Here is a 22,758-nt window from a genome sequence, read left to right as displayed (position 1 = left end):
CTAAGTCATTGGAACTGTGCTAGGAATTTACCATCCTGACAACAGGGAATAACCAAACTCCTAGAAAATTAAGAAATTGAAACAGACCTGAAATCACTGTATTCAATGTAAGTCTTTGAGTTACACAGGAAAGTGGAATAAAAAGCTAACAACCAATAGTTTTTAAAAGCTACCACACTGCGTGCTGACTCACAAGAGGTGAGGAATGGGGAGGGAGGTTCACCAGATTGGATTGAGTCGGGGGAAGGGAGGAGGGATGGAAATGGGAATGACAGTAGAATAAACCGGACATAAATTTCCTATGTTCATAAATGAGTACATGATCAATGTAACTCTATCTACATCATGTACAACCACCAAAATGGGAGGTTACACTCCAGGTATGTATGCTACGTCAAAATACATTCTACTGTCATGTATAACTAAAAAGAACAAAAGAAAGATTTTAAAAGAAAATAAAATAAAAGCTACCACACATTGTATTTTAGTTATAACTAGCTAAGCACTGTTATTTTTCCCAACCAAAACATTCAGAAAAAAAAATTGTAAACAATTCTGAAAGGATACACAGCAGAATGAATGTGTCTTTAAGGGAATGTTACATCTGTCTTTCAGAAATTCCTCTTTGTAGATGGGTGAACGACACTGTCATTTTTCAAACTTTGTAGCCTTTGGGTGTTCAGAAGTTTTTTGGGTAACCAATCAAGTTAGTTGGCCTGCCAGCCAATGATTAGTCACTCAGGAAATATTTATTAAGCATCTAATATGTGCCATGTATTAGGGATGCCAAATGAAACAGTCAACAAGGCAGACAGAATTTCTGCCATTAAGGAATTTAGGTTATTGTGAGTACACAGAAGAATGTAAGTTAATGACTTAACACAAGCATTTATTTTTGCTTTTTCTAGAACCCCACCAAAGCACCAGTAAAGGGATTTTTTTTTTAAAGCATAAGTCATTAAGGACAAACAGGGCAGGCAATATGAAAATAGTAACAAATATAAAAACCAAACAAAAAAATCAGCCAGACCATTAGTAACCGACTTAGCAGATCTGAGAAAGTTGACTCCAAAACTGACAGTGAGAAAAACTGAAAAATAACTTAGTATATACCACCCCTCCCTGCCCCTACCATGTCTCTTGATTAGGTGGTATCAGGTACTTCTGTAAGTGACAGTAAAAGTAAAACTAAAAAAAGAAAGAATTGGGTACAAATCAGTGTGAGAAGCAGTTAGATCCACTCTCCTCCTCCTCATAGGTAATACAGCAAGTAGGCTAGAATGAAGGAGAAGCTTTGGAGTGTGTTGTGGAAAGGGAATATGATATTGGCAACAGGCAGGCAGAAAGACATTCCCACACGGAACACTGGACAGCTACCTCCACACCCTCCACCATTACCTTTTCCCCAGCAGGGTTCCTACAACACAGCCTGAGAGATCTAGTTCATCCAGGCGAGTGCCTAACCAACTTCACTAAGAATTCGGACCACTCTAAATAGAAAGATCTGAGATACTTATACCTGGGGGGGTCTGCCACTCAAAATAATCACCTACAGTAAAAACCATGGTCAGCAACTTCTTATTCATCAACCAAGCTAAAAGTGCCCCACTCTGAAATATAAACCATAAAAAGCATTACTAAGAGTCTGAGGAAAGACTCTTCCCAGAAATGTAGAAATCAAGTGAGAAAAGCCACTTGCAGGAAGCAGAGATCAGACAAAAGCAAATGTCAAGAAAAGTAAAATAAACTCTCATAAATATCCCCAGAGGAATAAGAGAAGATACTTCATCCATGAAAGATACGGAAATAATAATAATAATAACGTTTTTAAGAAGAACATCCAAGAACAAAAAAGAACCCTTGGAAATAAAAATTAAGATAACAGAAATGTGAAATTCAGTATGGTTTGGAAAATAAAATTGAGGCAGTTTCCCAGAAAAGAGAGCAAGAAGAGATGGAAAATGGGAGAAAAAATATAGACAATATAGGAAAATGATAAGTTGTAGTCTTGGTGGTCCAACATCCAAATAACTGGAGATTTAGGAAAAAATGTAGGCCAACAGTTTTAAAATATTTTCTCAGACATAAATTTTCAGATTGAAAAACTCAATGAGTATCCAACAAAATGAAACAAAACAGATCCACAGAAATGGATACTGCTGAATTGCAGGACACTTGGGAAAAGGGTAGAATCTACAACCTTCTACAGAGAAAAAAACAGACCATGTACAAAGTATGGACCATGATTTTTTAATCGGAATATGTATTTCTGGAATGTGGAAGAAAATTGTCTTCAGATTTCTTAAGAAAAAAAATAAATTAAAAATTTTGTACCTTACCAAAACATTATAACAAGTAGGAAAATTAAACATTTGAATTAAACTAAGGACATTTTCAGATATGTGAATTCTCAAAAAAATTCATTTCCCACGTATCCTTTCTCAAGAAGCTAATAGAAGATATGTTTCATGAAAATTATGGAACAAATCTTTATGAAATAACTCATCCAAACATGAGAGAGATGAGAACAATTCCTGGTGCTGATAGTAAAGGGAAATTCTAGGATGATAGTTAAGCACCAGGCATCACAGTCCAGATTGGAGAAAGTTAAAAGGTTCTGGGAAAGTTTTCATGAAGATGAATGGAACTGACAGAATGGACTGATACATCTGAACACATAGAGAAGAGAGTTAAACAAACTGGAGAGAGCATGAAATTGAATTATTAAAAGGAATAAGCAAACAATTCATTGTCACATCAAAAGAATTACACAACATGACCCATTGGATTTATCCCTAGAATGTAAGGTTGATCTAACTCTCTAAGTCAATCATTGTGATATAGCACATTAGCTGAATTAGAATAAGATATATTTCATGGTTGTATAATCATATCAGGATGGTTTCTACTGTCATGTATAACTAAAAAGAACCAATAAAATTTTGTAAAAAAAACATAATCATCCCAATAGGTATAGGAAGAGCATTTGACAAAGTTCAATATCCTTTCCTGATAAAAACTCAACAAAACATTACAAATTTCTTGATATATCATATTTCACACTTTGATTCAAGTGGGTTATGAACTCCCATTTTTACCCCATATACAGATTGCAGAATTTGTAATGTTTTGAACAACCAACAATAAAAAATTAAAAAAAAATTAATTCTAGAGGGAAAAAAAAACCTCAACAAAACAGGGATAGAAGGAACTTCCTCAACATAATAAAGGCCATCTATGAAAAGCCTAGAGTTAGCATAATATTGATGTACAGTTGCATAATCAATAGGGGGAAACTATGTTTTTCCTCTAATACTTGGTTCAAGGCAAGGATGCTTGTTCTCCTCTTATCTGTCCAAGATAGTACTGGAAATACTAACAAGGCAATCAGACAAGAAAAAACAGGCATCCAAATCAGAAAGGCAGAAGTAAAATTATCCCTGTCTGAGATGGTAAGATCCTATAAGTAGAAACAATGAAAACACAACCAAAGTGAGAGAGAGAGAGAGAGAGAGAAAAGAAAACAACAAAAAACTGCTATAACTACTAAATGAATTCAGTGAAGTTAACAGAACAGAAAATCAACATACAAAAATCAACTGCATTTCTTTATACCAGTAATGATCCATCTGGAAATATAACAAAAATCCCATTTACAATAAAATTAAAAAGAATGAATTTCTCAGAAATAAATTTAAGTAAAGAAGTGAAAGATCTATACACTGAAAACTATAAAACATTGATTAAAGGTATTGAAAAACAAAGATAATGAAAAAATATCTGTTGTGAGTTGAAAAATTAATATTTTGAATGTCCATGCTACTCAAAGCAATCTCTACAGTCAATGTGATCTGCTTCAAATTCCAATGCTATTTTTCACAGAAATACAAAAAAAATTATAAAATTTGTAGAGAACCACAAAAGACCCTGGATTGTCAAATAATCTTGAGAAAGAAAAAGTTGGAGGCATCACACTCCCTGATTTCAAGTTATGTTGTTAAAACTGTAGTAATAATCAGTTCTGTCATAAAAACAGTCACATAGACCAATTGAACTGATTAGAAAGCCATAAAAACCCAAGCATATTAAGTCAACTAATTTTTGACAAGGTTATCAAGAAAACACAATGGGAAAAGGGTAACTTTTTCAGTAAATGGTGCTGTGACAACTAGATATCCACATGCAAGAACCCTTATCTTATACCATGCCCCAAAATCAACTCAAAATGGATTAAAGACCGAATTGTAAGATCCAACACCCTAAAACTGCTAGAATAAAATATAGGGGGAAAACTCCTTGACATTGGTCATGGAAATTATTAATTATTAATAATAATTGCATAATAATATAATTAATCATATAATTATTTAATTATATACCACATAATTATTTAATTATATAATTAATTAATTATATGATTAATAAGTTATTTATTATTATTATTATTATTTGGATTGGACACTAAGCACAGGCAACAAGACCAAAAATAAAGTGGTACTATATTAAACTAAAATCTTGGGCACAGCAAAGGAAATAATAAACAAAATGAAAAGGCAGCCATTGGTTTGTGAGAAAATACTCATAAACCATATATATGATAAGGGGCTAATATCTAAAATATATAAGGAACTCCCATAATTCAATAGGAAAATACAAATAAACCAATTTAAAAAAATGACAAAGGACCTAAACATTTTCCCAAAGAAGGCATAACAATGGTCAACAAGTACATGAAAAAAATGCTCATAATAACTAATTACTAAAGAAATGTGAATCAAAACCATGATGAGACATCACTTGACCTCTGTTAAGATGGCTATGATCAGAAAGTCAAGATAAAAAGTTATCAGGGAGGGTTTGGAGAAAAAGAAACCCTTCCTTGTACTCTCTTGAAGTTCCAATGTAAATTGGAACTACTATTATGGAGGGTCCACAAAAACTAAAAATGGGACTATTTTATTTTTACTTTTTTGAGGCACCACTATACCATTTTCCATAGTGGATCTATTAATTTATATTTCCACTGACAGTGTATAAAAATTTCCCTTTAGCACATTCTTACCCACATTTGTTATTCTTTGACATATAATTTTATTTGTACATATTTATGGTATACAATGAATAGATAGATATAATGGCATGTTTTTCAGCCCTCAAAAGTTAATCCTGCCATGTGTAAAAACATGGATGAAGCTGAAGGAAATTATGCTAAATGAAATAAGCCAGGCAGAAAGCAAAACACGGTATGACCTTATTTACATATGGAATTTTAAAAAGAAAAGTTGACTACAAAAAAAACAGAGAGTAGAATAGTGGTTACCAGGGCTACAGAGAGGGAGAAAATGAGGTCAGGGAGTAGGTCAAAGGGTACAAACTTGCCATTATATAGCATAAATACATCTAGAGATCGAACTTATTTCCTGGGTATTACAATTAATACTACTGTATTATATACTGAAAATTTGCTAAGAAAGTAGACTTTAGGTGTTCTTACCATACACAAAAAGAAAAAAAAAATAGATAACTACAATGGATGGGTTCATTTGTTTGATTCTAGTAATCATTTCAGGATACATACACTAGATATATATCTTGCCATCCCTCATGTTGTACACATTAAATAAATACAATTTAAAAAGAAATGAGAATGCTACAGGCTGCAGTAAGAGCTCATGTATAGGTGTAATAATGCAAACACCAAAATATTTCTAACAAAAATCAGAAGATACCCATACTGAAAGGATGGCAAGACTGTCAGTGTTGGAGTGCATACATGTTGGTTGGAGTGAGATGAGGGAGAGATACATCTTCATCTTCCATAGTGACAAGTGAGTAGTTAACACCTAAAAATAGAAAATTAACAAAGAATTGCATAACAACATTTGGAATGATAGCATAATAACATTGGAAAAACTAGAACTGTTTTCTCTAAGAAAGGGACAGAAGACGAAAGAGAAGTAGGAAACCCTCACCATACATTTTTTTAAAAAAAATATTTCTTTAGTTGTAGATGAACATGATATATTTATTTTGTATTTATTTATTTATTTTAATGGAATGGTGGTGAGAATGGAACCCAGGGCCTCCAGCATGCGAGGCAAGCACTCTACCACTGAGCCACAACCCCAGTCCCCTTACCCATAACAATTTTTATAGAATTATTTGACTTCTAAAATGATGTACATATAATTTTGATTAAAATAAAATAGAAATAGAGATATACTCTTTCTATGTGTGTGTGTGTGTGTGTGTGTGTGTGTTATTGATAAATATTTAAATAAATTCAGGTAAAATTTGGTACACAGGACATGGGGGAAGCAGTTGGTGCTAATTTAGTTAGTCCACGAAATCTTCTGAGGAGGTGTCATTGAGCAGAGACCTAAAGGATGAAAACGTAACTTACTTGAAAAAATCAACGGGGGAAATAGGAAGTGGAGCATGTGCAAAGAATAGCAAGTTCAAAGGAACAAGCTTGGCAAGGATACGGGAAGAAAGAAATGTGGATGATAGTGAGCTGAAGGAAGGAACAGGCCTAAGTAGGCTGGGTGTAGGGCACAGGTCCCTTAGCTCAGGTAGATGTGGGATTTCATTTTAGATGTAACAGAGTGGTACTAGAGATGTAGAGGTTTCTTTCTCTTCTCTCTCTCTCTCTTTTTGCTTACATTTTTTTGTTGTTGTTGTTGAGCAGAAAAGTGACATGATCTGATTGATGTGTAAGAAAGACCCTTATGACTGCTGCACGGAAGGTAACTATAAGACAGTAGGAAGAGGCTAGAAGGCACTTGGGGGTTTGGTGTAGTAGGTGCAGATAAGAAGTGCTGGATATCTATGTATGACTAGATTTATGTGGGGAGTTGTTGATATGTAGTCAGATTCAGGGCATATTTTGGAGCCAATATGAGTTGTAGATTGGATGTGGGTTTGAGGCAAAGAAAAAAAATAAAGGATGACTCCAGTCTCCATATAAACTGTAAACACCACTGATTAGACTTTGATCTCCATTCATTGCTTCTTTCTGCTTTCTTGCTCATACAATAACAGGACAAACATGCAGACAGCCTGAACAGTCAGCATCTAAATTGAAAGCTGGGTGAAAGTCTTTTCTTGACTACCTTGTCCAGCTGTCCAGTGCATCCTTTCCTCTGCCCACAGGCACTCCTCTCCCCTCCTTTTTGTGACTACATGCACTAAGCTCTCTTAGGTGTCTGTGTAGGTGTGTTTCTTCATACTCACCAGCCTGACAACAAATGTTTTTACCTCCTTTTTTCTATTTAGTCAACTTTCTATTCACCACTGACTTTCATCTTTGGTAGTCTTGGGTGACCCCAAATGAACCATGCCTCTCCCACTTCTAGGTTTGGTGAATGAGCAAGGATGATCCAGGCAGAGATCATCTTGCACACTGGGGCTGATCCTGGGAATGCTGACTCTGGATCTAGCCACTGAGAGAAGCCTATGCTAGCCAAGTGGTGGCAGAAAAATTTTAGCCTACCAGACAGCCACTAAGAGATAGACATGAGAAAGAAGCCATATCAAATATTTCAGCCCAATTTACCAATTGTCAGAAATTGGGAGAAACCAAGCAGTACCAGCTGATGGGCCACCATTGGAGCTCAGTCAATCCTCAAAACTATGAGCATATAAAATAAAAGGTGTTTGTAATGTTGCACTACATAAGAAAAATACCCATCACTACACTGAAATTCTTGCAAAAGTTACAAATTGCATGCATACAATCAAAATGAATAGACCTGTTTCTGTATCTTAATTGTCTTAAATTGTAGCAATTTTATTGTAGTAAAATATGCCTAGCATCGTATTTACCATTTCAATGATTTTTAGGTGTACAGTTAAGTGGCTGTTCAGCCACCATCACCGTCCATCCCCAGAAAATTTTCAACTTCTGTACCAATTAACCACTAAGTCCTCATTTTTCTCTTCCTCCAACCCCTGGTAACCACCATTACAGTTTTCATCTCTAGGAAATTGACTATTCTAAGTGCTTCATGTAAGTGGAGCCATATAACATATGTCCTTTGGTGTCATCATAGAAGCATCCTAGTTTAATCTTAATTTCAGCATCTAACATTGCTGTTTATTCTCTCCTTGAAATATTCTCCACATGAGGTCCCATCACAAAACTCCCTTTGGTATGCTTTGTTCCATTTTTCTGCTTCTTCCATCCTGGTCTCCTTTGAAAGCTGCTCTTTTTCTATTGACTCCATTTACTCTTCAAAGCCCGGCTCTCTTAGGAATTTCCTCGTATGTGACCCTATTCCTATATACATCTCAGTTACTACACACATGCAAGAGATAACCACAGCACCATCTCTAATATAACAGAGCTAATTATTTAAAAATTGAAAACTCCTTAATGGATGTTCTTTTTCTGCAGTTATGGCCCTCCCTCACTACCTATAGCCATGGACTTTCTACCATTAAAATAGGCTTTGAGGCAAGGGCAGAGAAGGCAGAATATATGATGGAAGGAAACTTCTTCAAGACAAGAAGAGAACAAATAAGTCTTTCAGTCTGGGGCACCCACTGCTGGAAAAAGAAACTTCCATAACTGGTTAAAGCTGGGTGGGCTTAGAAAAGGGTTTCCATAAGAAAGGAGACTAATCCTAAATCATGGATTCAAGTCTGAATCTCTTTAGAATGTGAACACAGGTCCCATGAGTTGACAAAATTAGATGGTCAGGAACAAACTAGTTACCTTGCCAGGTATGGGGTCACATTTTCCTAGGATTTGGTAAGATTATCATAATCCCAGGAACATACAGAAATACATTTTTTTCAGAATAAAGAAATGTATATGGATTTTATTTCACAATAAAATGTAAAATATAAAGAAATTTAATGAAGAAATTAGAAAACTTTATTATTGATAATTTAAGGTTTGAAGGTAGATTTCTGATCATAATTTGAAACAGTGAAGGGAAATGATTAACTAATTAGAGTTAATGTTTAAAAAAGATCAAATTCGTGAGTTAATGAAATTAAATGAAAATAATCATTCTTTTTTTGTGAAAAATAAATAGGTTTATTAGTAAAAGAAGTTCCATAAATTGACTTTAAAGCTTTGGGATTAACAAGTGAATGTGGGAATTCCTTTCTATACATAAGTCTCAGGAATGAAATGCTCATTCCAGGACATTAGAGAGAAAGCAGCAGTGGGGTCCTGGATCCCCGGTGGACATGTGAGCCTGATTATGTGGAGGTCTCCTGTGAGAAAGAGATAGCCACAAATTGGTCCCTTGAGCCTAAAGGCTACGATGGGGACCCAAAACATGAAGAGTCCAGAATGTCCCTGGGACCAGCATGTACCTGAGATCAGCATGTTGCTGGACAGTACCACACAGGAACAGCCACACCTATGCCTTCTCCACACAAGGCTCACAGGGCCCAAGCAGGACAAGGACATCTTTACTGGAACCAAAGAAAACATGCAGCACAGCACAGGTAACTCAGGCTCAACCGCTCCATTTACCCACATTTAGGATGAAACTCTGCATGGGCTCTGAGAACTTCTGTCACCCTGGGAAGAAGAGGAGAGGTGGGCTGGAGGATCTAGAACCATCAGGAATTAACCTACAAAGGATCACCTATGCACCTGCAGAGATTATTTCCTTAAAACCACATGGGTGAGGGTTTGTAGTGTGGTTAGTTTTTGGTTTGCTCCTGGATGTTTGGAAGCAGAATACAGTAAGTTGTGAAAAATAAAATTAGTTCCGATTTCACATCTGAGTTAGGCATGAACTGTAATAGCAGTCATTCAACAGACTTCTTCAAAGCCCGAACCCATCTCTCCACAACACTGGACCATCTTTATTAAACATCAAGCTTGTCCTATCTCTCACTTTAAAATCCTTCATAGGATGAGTGTGAAGTTTCCCAGCAGTCTTGGATGATGTAGGACAAGGCACTCTGGCCAGCCTTGAATGTCACCAGTTTCCTTCTGGCTGTTCTGAGATGCCAGTAGTTCCCTAAACCTGACCTATGGTTTACACCTTTCTGCTGTGTCCTGCACTAGGAACTTCTAGTCCCTAGGATTATTAGTATAACCCTAATCGTCTCATAATCCTACCCCTTTTTAGTGTGACCAACTAGCTGTCCTATCACTACTTTAAATGTCATCTGCACCAAATTGAATTCATATTCCTGCCCCTAACCTGTTTCTCTATATCTTTGTTTCTCTTGTGGGGACAGCTTTCAGTGACCCAAGCTGGAAATGGTCATGTTTTCTTTGACTCTTCTTTCTTTACCTCCAAATCCAAAGGTGAGTCCAGCTGATGCCACCCCACCTATTCCTGTGCTCCATCTGTCCTGCCTGAGTTCTATCCTTGCCCAGCTCAGGTGCCTCCTAGCTGGTACTGTGGGTCCATCATTCTAGTCCTCACTGTAGCCAGCCTGGATTTATTTCCTATTCTGCCATGAGGGCCATTTTGCTGCAGGGCTTCAAACCCTTCAACAGCTGACAACACCTCACTGTCAAAGACAAAAGCCCCCTCTATATACCAGCTTGCCAGGCTCTCCACGGCCTAGATCCTGTCAACCTGTCAGCCTGGCCCCAAAGTGACCTGTTCATCCTTTCTGCTCTAGCAGACTTGGACTGCCTGGAGCTCCCTTGGACGCACATGCTTTTCCTTAAGATGGCTTTACTCCATTCTTTGAAAGGTCTTTGAAACCTCCAGTTAGATATTACATTAAAAGAAAGCAAATTAGGACTACAGTGTGCTTCCAAGTAAATTTCAACAGGGAACACAGAGGAAATTGGTCTCTGCCTTACCCTCCCCTCTGTTCACCCCAGTCTAAAAGTAGCTCATGTCTTCTATATGCCAAGGCAAGAGGAAACTTGACTTAATTCTTTTTAACCTCTTTTATACTAGCCAGAAAGTAGGGCACATGAGATCATTGAGAAAGTGTGGGAGAAAAAGGAATGAGGAGAATATAACCAGGTTGAAGCCCAGGACAAGACACATGCACATAATGACTAGGGCCAACTGGATCAGCAAGGTTATTGCTGAAAGACAAAAAATAATTAAATTTAATTTTTATTAGATTATAAGACTTTTATCAGAGCCCTTTGATTAAATTCATCTTTTCTTAACTTTTTATTTGTTATTTTTGGCTATGCATGACAGTAATATATATTTTGACAAATCATATATACATGGAACATAACTTCCCATCTTTGTGGTTGTACATGGTGTGGAGTTACATTGGTCGTGTGTTCATATACGATCATAGGAAAGTTGTGTCTGATTCATTCGACTGTCTTTCCCATTCCTATCCCCCCCACCCCACTCTGCCCCATCCAATCTGGTGAACCTTCCCTCCCCCACCATTGTGAGTCACATCCACATATGGGAGAGAACCATTCCGCCTTTGGTTTTTTGGGATTGGCGTTTTTCACTTAGCATGATAGTCTCCAGTTCCACCCATTTACTGGCAAATGCCATGATTTCATTCTTCTTTATGGCTGAGTAAATTCATCTTAATGGTATGATGTAAAGCCAGAGCTCTACAGTTGTACGTACCAATCATGAAGACACCCAGTGCGTCTAGAAATTGTTTTGAAAATTCTCCGGCCCTCCCTTTCTAATTCTCTTAGTGGAAGGCCAAGATATCCCAACACACTCATTCCCCACCACACACCCTTGGTTCCCCATTTTACATGCACAATTTATGATTATCTCCCTCCAGTGTGTCATTGGGGGATTTATTGGTATTTTAGATAACAGGTTGATTCTAGGCTTTTATAATATAGAATACATGTCATGTACACAAAATGGTGCAGAGATCCAGAGTAATGTCTTTACCACCAGGAGAACTTTGAAGTTTGTTTTACGACAGGCTAATCCTATTATGAATCTTCATTTTCATTATACATCACAACCATCCTTATTTTTACTGATGACATGCAAGAAGACACAGAATGTGTATATTAAGGCTACCGTCTGATCTTCCATTTGTTAACACAAAACTAGACATTTTAGTAGAACCACAGACCAATTACATAATATTTATAAAATGACCTTATAATAAAAATGAAGAAATCAAAACCAGATGAAAGTAAATAAAAGCTTTGTTTTCATAATTAAAATTATACTGAATTGAAGTAGTACTTACACAGTGGTAACAAATTATCATGTATAATAGCAAATTATTTTGCAGTACAAGTTGCTAAAATATCAATTTATAATATAAAAAATATCTCCAGTTCCCTACCTCCACAGTCATACATAAATTTTAAAATACAAGTACCCAATTGTTGTTCTAGTGGCTGAAGCAATCCCAGAATTATCCACATTGTAAGGATATTACACTTACTGTTATATTCACATCAAATATATTTTAGCACACAATATTATTTTATACTATAAGAATTTCCTTTTAATTCTTTATTGATGCCATTTATTCCTTAAAAGGTACATGCTAATATGAAACAGATAAGCAATGTTATGTTTTAAAAGAACATGGCATTTTCTCCTTGACTAGTAAAGGAAATGTAAGCTTATTTCTTAAATCATTGCACAAAATAAAACAGAGTTGCATTATGTATCTCTAGAGTTTCCTTAGTTAGAAATTCTGTGAATTGGTGGCTTACATTTTCTAAATAAAGCAATCCCCTGCTTCAATCCATGAGCTAAATCATAGCACAGGGTGCACTGATAGCTCATAGAGTGTAGGCCAATTTCTAGGTCTCAAGAAGATTCTATAATAAAGGGAAGTTTGTTTTACGACAGACTAATCCTATTATGAATCTGCATTTTCATTATACATCACAACCATCCTTATTTTTATAAAACAAATTTATAATAAAGGGAATTTTTTGTTACTATGATATTGAATTTATTTCCTTAAATTTTTTTGTTACTATGATAACAATAGAAAATTGGCATCGGTCCATATTTTGGAAAAATGACATAACTAAATGGATAGGACATTGTGATTTTTAAAAATTCTAAAACCGTAATTTTGGAGAAAGACCGTACCTTCACTCAATCAACTTTCCTTTGAGGGACAATAACATTAATACAAGATATGCTCAGCAACACTGATTGCTAAGAGCACCTTTTGCTTTTTCAGTTTTAAAAGATGACATCATTTAACAAAATGCAAATTAACATTATATACCATTTAATCCCCAGCTCAATCAAAGTTATGAACTCTTACAATTTCAAATATTGGAGAATTTGGAACAAATGGAATTCTTATCACTACTTTTGGAATATAAAAAAAAAGTCCACCCACAATGTATGAGTGTGTCTTTCCCTGCACATCTTCACCAACATTTATTGTTGTCTGTATTCTTGATAGTTGCCATTCTGACTACAAATTAGTGCAATCAGTCTGGAAAGCAAAATGGAGATTCCTTAGAAAACTTGGAATGGAACTACCATTTGACCCAGCTATCCCACTCCTTGGTCTATACCCAAAGGTCTTAAAATCAGCCTACTATAGTAATGCAGCCACATCAGTGTTCATAGCAGCTCAATTCACAATAGCTAAACTGTGGAAACAACCTAGATGCCCTTCAAAAGATGAATAAATCAAGAAACTGGGGTATATATACACAATGGAATATTACTCACCATTAAAGGAGAATAAAATTATGTCATTTGCAGGTAAATGGATGAAGGTGGGGAATATCATGCTAAGTGAAGTAAGCCAATCTCAAAACACCAAAGGCCAAATGTTCTTTCTGGAAAGTGGATGCTGATCCATAACAGAGAAGGGGCAAGGCATGGGAAAAATGGAGGAACTTTGATTGGGCAAAGGGGAGGGGAGATAGGGAGAGGGCATGGAAGCAGGAAAGATGGTGGAATGAAATGAACATCATTACCCTAAGTACATGTATAATTGCACATATGGTGTGATATTACACTGTGTACAATCATAGAAATGTAAAGTTGTGCTGCAATTGTGTTCAATGAATCAAAATGCATTCTGCTCTCATATATACCTAATTAAAATAAATACATAAATTTAAAGAAAGATATGGAATCAACCTAGGTGGGATGAGTAGATAAAGAAAATGCGGTTTTTGAACACAGTGAAATATTATTCAGCCATTAAGAAAAATGAAACCCTGTTATTTGTAGCCAAATGGAGGGAACTAGAAGATGTTATGTTAGGCAAAATATACCAGACCTAGAAAGAAAAGAAAAGTCCACCCATCTTAAAGATAAAGATACTTCATGCCTGCTATTGTTTGGGATCATAAGTGTCTCCCAAAGATTCATGTGTTGTGAAGGGTTGGTTCCCAGGGTAGTGCTATTGGGTAGTGGTAGAAATGTTACTAGGTAGAACCAAGGGAGAGGCCCTCAGATCATTGCAGCTATATTCTCAAGGGTGACAGTGAGATTCTGGCCTATTCCTCTCTTTTTTGTTTGCTTCCTAACCACCATGTGAGCAGTTTTGCTCTGCTACATACTCCTGTTATGACAGTCTACCTTGCCACAGGCTCAAAGCAATGGCACTGATCATGTACTGAAACCTTCCAAACAGTAAACCCAAATAAACCGTTTCTCTTTATACGTGGATTATTTTGGGTATTTGTTATAATTAATGGAAGGCTGACTAACATAATATTCAATAATTTCTGGATATATTCCCTAGAGTAATTTTCATATATGAGCACAAGGAACAATATATAAAAATATCAACTATAGGGCTGGGGATGTAGCTCAGTGATAGAGTGTTTGGCTAGCATACAGGTGCCTTGGTTCTATACCTAGCATTACAAAAATAAAAATCACAAATTTTCTTTCAAATAACTACACACACACACACACACATACATATATGTATATATGTCTGTCTGTCTATCTATCTATCTATCTATGTTATCTAAAAGGGTTTTCAAAAAGAACCAAGTTTCCATAACCAGGGGAATTTGGGAGGATATGGGTACCAAGCACTGAACCCAGGGGTAGTTAATCATCCCCAGCCCTTTTTCCTTTTTACTTTGCGGCAGGGTCTCACTAAGTTGCTCAGGGCTCTGTTCAGTTGCTGACGCTAGTCTTGAACTTGTGATCCTCCTGCCTTGGTCTCTTTAGTCACTGGTATTACAGTAGTGCAATACCACGCCCAGCTTGGTTTTTAAATTGTAGTATATTTGTTATTTTATGGTAGCAAAATGAATGAACTACACCTATATACATCAGCATGAGCATATGCTGTGTGTGTGTGTGTGTAATATATGCTTCATTCCTTCAAGTTTGTGTGTGTATGTGTGTGTACACTTCTACAATCTGTATATCATTCACAGACACTTGAAGAAGTAAAGCAAGCTTAAGAGTGACCCAGATAGTAGGCTATTTTTATTTAAGTTTTGAGACATGAAATAATATGAATTGCCTATAGAGATTTATAGTGAGAGTATAAGGTCATGAGTGGGAATGATAAACTCCAAATCCAGAACAAGAGTCACCTCTGGGGAGGAAGGAGTGAGACTGAATATGAAGAAATGCCCAGTGGGATGCAATGCTTCATTAATGTCTCATTTATTAAGGGAGGAAAACAGGAAAATAAAATGGTTTGAAGAATACAATAATAAAATGCTATATTTTCCAAAGTAGGTGAGTGTATATGAATCTCAATTATACTACTATTTCCAATTTTCAACATGCTTAAAGTATTTCAAAATTTAAAGAACAAAAATACTAACTCTTCCCCTTAATAAGTATGACTAAAATGTTACTATCTTTATATTCCTTTTTAAATAATTTATTGCCTCTCAGAGATAGTCACTGCAATTTCAAATTCCTTTCTATATTTATAATCTACTCTGTGATCTGTGAATGTGCCCAATATCCTAATCTCTCTGAGAGGAGTTTAGACCTCTGATGGTATATATCTGATCAGGTAGTTGGTTGTTTTCATGTTGCTTACATTATCGGCCTTCACATATTTTTAAATTGCAGTGTCTGATTTTAAATTGGAGTGTCTCAGAACAGCTAAAGATTTGTTAGATAAGTGTTTGTTGAATGAATATATGAATGAGTGAAGTGGTTAAAACACCTGCATTAAACCTCCGACTGTATTATCCTTAGTTCTATTTCTTAGAAAAGTGGAAAGTAAAATCAGCATACAATCCTTTCTTAAGAAAATGGCTGTGCTGGAGGAAGAAATGCATCTTACTCATGAATCCACGTTGTGAGCATTAAGGCATATAGACTATGTGCTTTGATCTGATACTAATAGTTCTCAAAACGGGATCCTCACTGATAAAGTCATTTTCATCAAATACTTTATTTTGCTATACCAGACCATCCTAAGTAGTTTCTCATAGATTTAAACTATTAAAATATAATTCAAAATTTTTCTAACTTATTAATTGAGGAATGAAACCAATGGCTTTCAAGATATAATGCCAACACTTAATTTGTAATATGAGAAAGTAAATTAAGAACTATTATTTAAATACAATGAGCGACTAGGAAATATTCAGAAGAAGCCTGGCATAGAGCAAATGGGTGAGTCCAGATCTTGATATAACAGATTATCATCTAATTCTAAAGGAATAATTTAATGGGTTTCACTCTAGCCATTCTGGAAAAGAGGAATTAAGTCAGGCATGGTGGTGCATACCTATAATCCCAGTGACTCTAGAGTCTAAAGCAGGAGAATTATAATGTCAAGACCAGTTTTGGCGACCCAGGGAGACCCTGTCTGAAAATAAAAAATAAAAAGAACTGGGCATGTAGCTCAGTGGTAGAGCACCCTGAGTTCAATCCCCAGTACTTAAAAAAAAAACAAAACAGAAATTGAGAGGAAATAGAAATGAAGGTTAAAAGAATTAAGAAACAAGCAGAAAAAAATGCATTTTATTTGTTACAATTATCTATTGATTCAATAGCCAAATTTGGCATTTATACAATGCTTTATTTTATTTATGATGAACTTTCCCACATTCAACCTTATTGAAGGTCCACAACTATCCTGAGATTAGAAAGGTCAGGTAATAAATATACTTGTTCTACAGATGAGGAAACTGAGGCTCAGAGAGATGAAAGACAAAGAGATGCATCAGATTGATACTTAACCCCAAAATTGAATTCAATCTTTTCCCAGAATGTGACACTTGGATAATTCTCCTTTGCTTAAAAAAAAAACCAAAAAACTTCTCAGTAAATATATTTGCATTGGCATTTAGAGAATCTGAAACTCTGCTATAATGAATGCTATCTAGTTGGTTATACTTAGCTGTTCATTTTACTTCTGATTGCATAAATATTCATGGGGAAACACCTAGGAGAAATGTTCAAAGCACAGAGTTGTGTGGTTCTTATTAGCACTAATAGAGATCAGGTGGGTAATTTCCCATTTAATGCTTTGAAAATCTAACCCTGACTTTGCTCCATTTAGGTAGCTGTAAAGTACACTGCTGTTTGGTTTGCAGTAAAAAATATGCTGTACTGTATTGCTTTCACACCGCTTAGAAAGGTGTTTCTGTTTTCCAGAAATAATAATTCTGTCAATTTGGTCAAATTATTCAGCCTTCTTTTTTTTTAAGCTTCTTTGATTTTATTACCTTCTGAAACTCTTTGAGTCTTAAAAACCTAGAAGTGCCCATGCATCTCAGATCAGCATTATCTCCAAAAACAGGGTCAACACCTATAACAGGGTTGGTAAGTTGCAAAGCCTTCAGGAGCCAGTATGGAAAGAAAGGTCTAGGGGTGGAGGCAGGGAACACAGGGGCCTGATGAGTGGGCCACTCTTTGGAGTTCTTCAGAGGAGCCAGAAATCCATACTGTCCATAAGAAAGTTTTAGTATTTAAAAGTTGCAATTGTACATTATGTTTTCAACTCTTTATGGACCAACACTATCTAAACCAAAGGCGTTGTGGGTTATGAGTTCACAATAGCTGATTGATTCAACTTTCTTACTTAACAAATAGAACCGTTGACCCAAAGTTGTTAAGCTTCACACCATTGGTTCAGATTTCAGTAGGGAAAACTGGTGTCCTTCATTAGCCATCCCATTTTAGGAAACTTAGAATATTTCAAACATAATTAGAATATCAGAGGGCTACAGAAAGAATACAAGGGAAGAAATCACTTGCTCATGCCAACATGAGCGAGGTCAAGAATAAGGAAGTTTAAAAAAGAAGAGATGTTACCTTCTGCTATTTCATGACAATCTGGATTCAAAAATAACAATAAGCATAAATTTTCATAAGTGAATCAGACAACTTAGTATCATCTTATTGATTTTCAGCTGTGTGAAATGGCTCTTAACATGGAATTTGTTGAGCAGATGAGTGGTTAATTCAACTCATGCCAGTGAACATATTCTTATTCCTCATGGGAGCCAAGTTGTGCCAAGTGCTAAGAATGTAAGTGAATGAGACAAGTTCCTGCCTTCATAGAACTCATGATCTAACAGGCAACCAGGACACATGATGTATGAGATGATATGATGTAATATGATATGATATGATATAAGATAGGCTTGTTTGAAGCCTGCTAGGTAAGTAGAGAAAAAATGGGGGACAGTAGAGAAGGAAGAGTGTGACAGTCAATGATAACTTACTGAAAGTGCTGATGGACCTAAATATCAGACAATGAATGGCAGCCATTCAGGGATGCTGGGAATGACAGAACAGCATTTGCAGGGGACAAAAAATGGAAACAGTACGTGTCTTTATCAGTCTATGAGAAGAGAGCTGTTGACATTTCGGAAAAGGGGTAGCACCAGCACCTCATTTAGATAGACTGTATAAAGGGTAGATCTAAGAGAGACAAGTAAGAGGCAGAAACACTGCTTAAGACTGCCATGGTTTAGATGAGAGATAAGAACCTAGAGCAAAGAGAGATAAGGGTTTTTGAAGGAAAAGAGTAAAATCTGAGAAACAGCTGGAAAGTAAATTGTTGGAACTGAGTGACTGAGATGATGGCAGAGCTGTGGAAGAGCCATGCAGCGATTCACAAATGTCTAATTGTGGGTCACAGCACACATAGTGGTAGTGTCCAAAGAGATCAAGAATAAAGAAAAGGAACAAGTTTAGGGAAGATGCTGCAGTTTCTGTATGCTCTAAACGAGATATTTTGGTGGAGATTCTCAGCTAAGTCTTGGAGATAAGATATGAACTGGAAATACATTCTGGGGAATTATTAGAATGCAAAGCATGAGCCATGGAGAACACTGAGAGTGGTGTGTAATGAGAAGCACAGGGGCAGACACAGAGGCCACAATTGATACCACAGTTGATACCACAGTTAAGCCCAGACAAGGAGTCTTCAGCAAAATGGGACATGTGAGGAGACATCAAGAAAGGAGAACTGTGCTAAGCTTGTACGCACTGTCTATAACTCCAAGACTTACTTATCATTATAGCAGACCCATCTTCCAGTCAACAAAAAGGAGCTACCAAAGAAGAAGAAGGAGGAGGAAGAGGAGGAGGAGGAGGAGGAGGAAGAAGAAGTTAAATCTAACCTAAATTCAAACCTAGTCCTGCCACATTTCAAAGACTGAAAAATTTCTATTTCATCCTGATGCCAGTGATCCCTAAGATCATCTAGCAAAGTGGTCAAGTAAGTTAAGGTGCAAATAGTGCCTAAGGAATGTGCAATATTTTACCTGGTATAAAAGGAAAGTCAAGAAATGGAGTTCACAAATTCACAGGACTCCTGTAAAGAAGCCTGGTTCTGACAATGGAAAGAAAGGAAGCAGAGGGGCACATGGGCCAGACAGTGATCCTAGTTATTCTGTTATCTGTTAAGACCTTTACAGGGTGTGCAATAGTTGTGATGGCTTAACTATTTATCTGAACTGTGCTATAGAGCACTTGACAAGCACATGTGAGGTCCTAGGTTCAATCTCCACACTGCAAATAAAAAGTTTTGAAAAGGGAAAGAAAGGCACACACCTGTAATCCCAGTGACTTAGGAAGCTGAGGCAGAAGGATTTGCAAGTTCAAAGCCAATCTCAGCAACTTAATGAGGCCCCAGGTAACTCAGCAAGACCCTGTCTCAAAATAAAAAATAAAAAAGGTTGGGGGTGTGGCTCAGTGGTTAAGCACCCCTGGGTTCACTCCTTGGTACCAAAAAAAAAAAAAAAAAAAAAGGAAAGAAAGATGATCTTGGAATCATCTGGAATTTTGACACTCATGATCATCTCCAGGTAGCATCAATCTCAGCTACTGAGGAATATTAATACCTTCCCAACTTCTGATGGGCATGAATTACACAAATGAAAACACAGAACTCCTTGCCACTATGATGCTGAATCTCTGGCACAAGCATTTGATTGGAAAGAGGAAAGAAGCAGGTCTTTCTTGGCTCAGGAGCTCAGGGCAGAGGAAGTGAATTTTAATAAGCACAATGATAGTCAAAATCAGCTTGGAAATGAATTGAATTATATAAATCAAGTCTTCTACAGGCTGATCCTAGTTATCAAACAGTATGCTGAAAACCCTGCAGCATCCAGCTAGTTCCAGGAGATTTGGGATGCCTGCCAGTTCCTGCTCACATGTCCCTGTGTAGACTGAAAGACATGCAGCGTTCCTCTCCTGGGTGCCTTCACCCTCCACACCAGAATGCCAAATCTGCTTCATCTCAGAAAAGTACCAAGACAATCAAACAACAACAACCACAACCCCCCCAAAGAAAAGAGAGGGAGAGGGCGTGGTGAGGGAGGGAGAGGGGAAAGGGGAAAGGGAGAGGGAGAGGGAGAGGGAGAGGGAAAGAAAAAAAGAAGGAAATAATTGAACAAGGTTTCTCAGCCTCCTGTGCCCCACTGCCCCACTCTTTTTCTATAGGAAAAACATTTTTTTGGCAGGAAATTCTCACAATCTTTTCATTCTTTCTGTCCCAATGGGATTTAACATTTAGTACAAAGTTTGCTTGTTTATCTTTTTGGATTTTAATTTTTGCATGTATTATAAATATAAAAATACAGCAAGTGATATTTAATTAGATTGCTAAATTCCTACTTTAGAGCAAAAATGTCAGCATATATGCTTTCTCTTCTATTAATTATTAACAACAACAAAACAGGCTCACAATATTCAGGTTCAAGGAGACCTGGAATGAATTAGAAATCCCCATTAATGAGATGTATTAGATACCCTTCATGTAAAACAAGATTTTCAGAAAGAATAGACACAGCAGATTCTGTACTACTCAAGCAGCTTTTATCAGAGAGGGCCAATTTAGAAATTTCCTGTTCTTTTACTGGGCTTGGCTTTTGAAAGTGGAAAAATCAACACCATGAAAAAACTATCCAAGTAAAAGACATTAATACTTGGGGGAAAAAATGAGTCAAAAAATCTGATGATCTATGTATGACTGGTGGTAGATGCATGTTAAAATCTTTTTTGAAACTGACTTGGGTACATGATTTTAACCTAATGGTCTTCACTTCCTAGTAGGGTTTTCTATCTGCCCATCAGACCCCCTTATACTCTAATGTGAATAGTTCAATTGGAAATCTGAGGTCTCTGGATCAATATTTTCTAATCGATCCCTTGTTTACTTCAGAGTATTTCATATATATATTTCCCACAATTAATGCTTAACTTTTTCTTCTATTATTGAGTCTATAAATTTCTATGCTGCTGATTTTACCAGACACTTTTTTAAAATTTAGTGATATACTTAAAATTCTGATATAATGATTTACATGTTAAATAGATTTCCTTATGTTAAATCATCCTTAAATTCCTGCAATAAACCTGCTTTGGTCACGGTGTATTCTTATTTTAATACACCATTAGGTTTGATACTTTAATCAAATTCCCTGAAAGTTTTCAAAATCTTGGGTTTGCATTTATATGTGAAGTTGGCTAATTGGTTCTTTTTAAAATTTATGTTTAAATGTTACACTGTTAAATAACAATGAATAGGAGAAATTACCATCTTTTTGTATCAGCTAAAATAAAAATTTAAATATCTTTTCCTACAAGAATCAGTCACATTATCCTTATTCTTTATATGGAAAGTAATTTTGGATTATATCTTAGGCATTTCAATTATTATATGGTAAAATTATGGATCCTGTTTAAATCTCCTGGGAAAATGTTGATTTTTTTTTTAAAGTCTATTTTAGCAAGCAATGACTTTGATTAGTTTTAGACTGCAGGTTACATTACCTTGTATGGGTGGCAGTTTCAATGTCAGTTCAGGTGTCAAAGCCTTTATTATGCTGCTTTGGGACTTATCCATATGGGACTCACACAAGGGCTAGTCTGGGGCTTGGACAGTGGTTTACATAGGTGTTCAATACTCAGAGTCTTTGCCATGTCCTTCTCGATTTGTCTTATACATGAGGAACCCAAAAATGAGCACAGGATTTTTTTTTTTTTTAATTTTGAGTGTGTGTGTGGGTGTATCAGGGGTTGAACCCAGGAGTGCTTAACCACTGAACCAACATGCCCTTCCCTTTTTAATATTTTTATTTAGTGACACAGTCTCACTGAATTGCTTAGGTGCTCGGTAAGTTGCTGAGGCTGGCTTTGAACTGGTGGTCTTCCAGAGCCTCAGCTTTCCAAGCTTCTGGGATTACAGGAGTGCACCATCACACCCAGCTGGATGTTTTCGTTCTTTCTTTTCTTTCTTCTTTTCTTTTTCTTTCTTTTCCTTTCTTTCTTTTTTATTCTAATTAGGTGTATATGAAAGCAGAATGCATTTTGACTTCTTGTACACAATTGCAGCACAACTTTTTATTTCTCTGGTTGTACACTATATAGTATCACACCATATATGCAGTCATATATGTACCTAGGGTAATGATGTCCATCTCATTCT

The sequence above is a fragment of the Marmota flaviventris genome, chromosome 15 (assembly GCF_047511675.1).
Source record: "Marmota flaviventris isolate mMarFla1 chromosome 15, mMarFla1.hap1, whole genome shotgun sequence".
NCBI lineage: Eukaryota > Metazoa > Chordata > Mammalia > Rodentia > Sciuridae > Marmota > Marmota flaviventris.
This window is presented reverse-complemented; position numbering follows the sequence as displayed.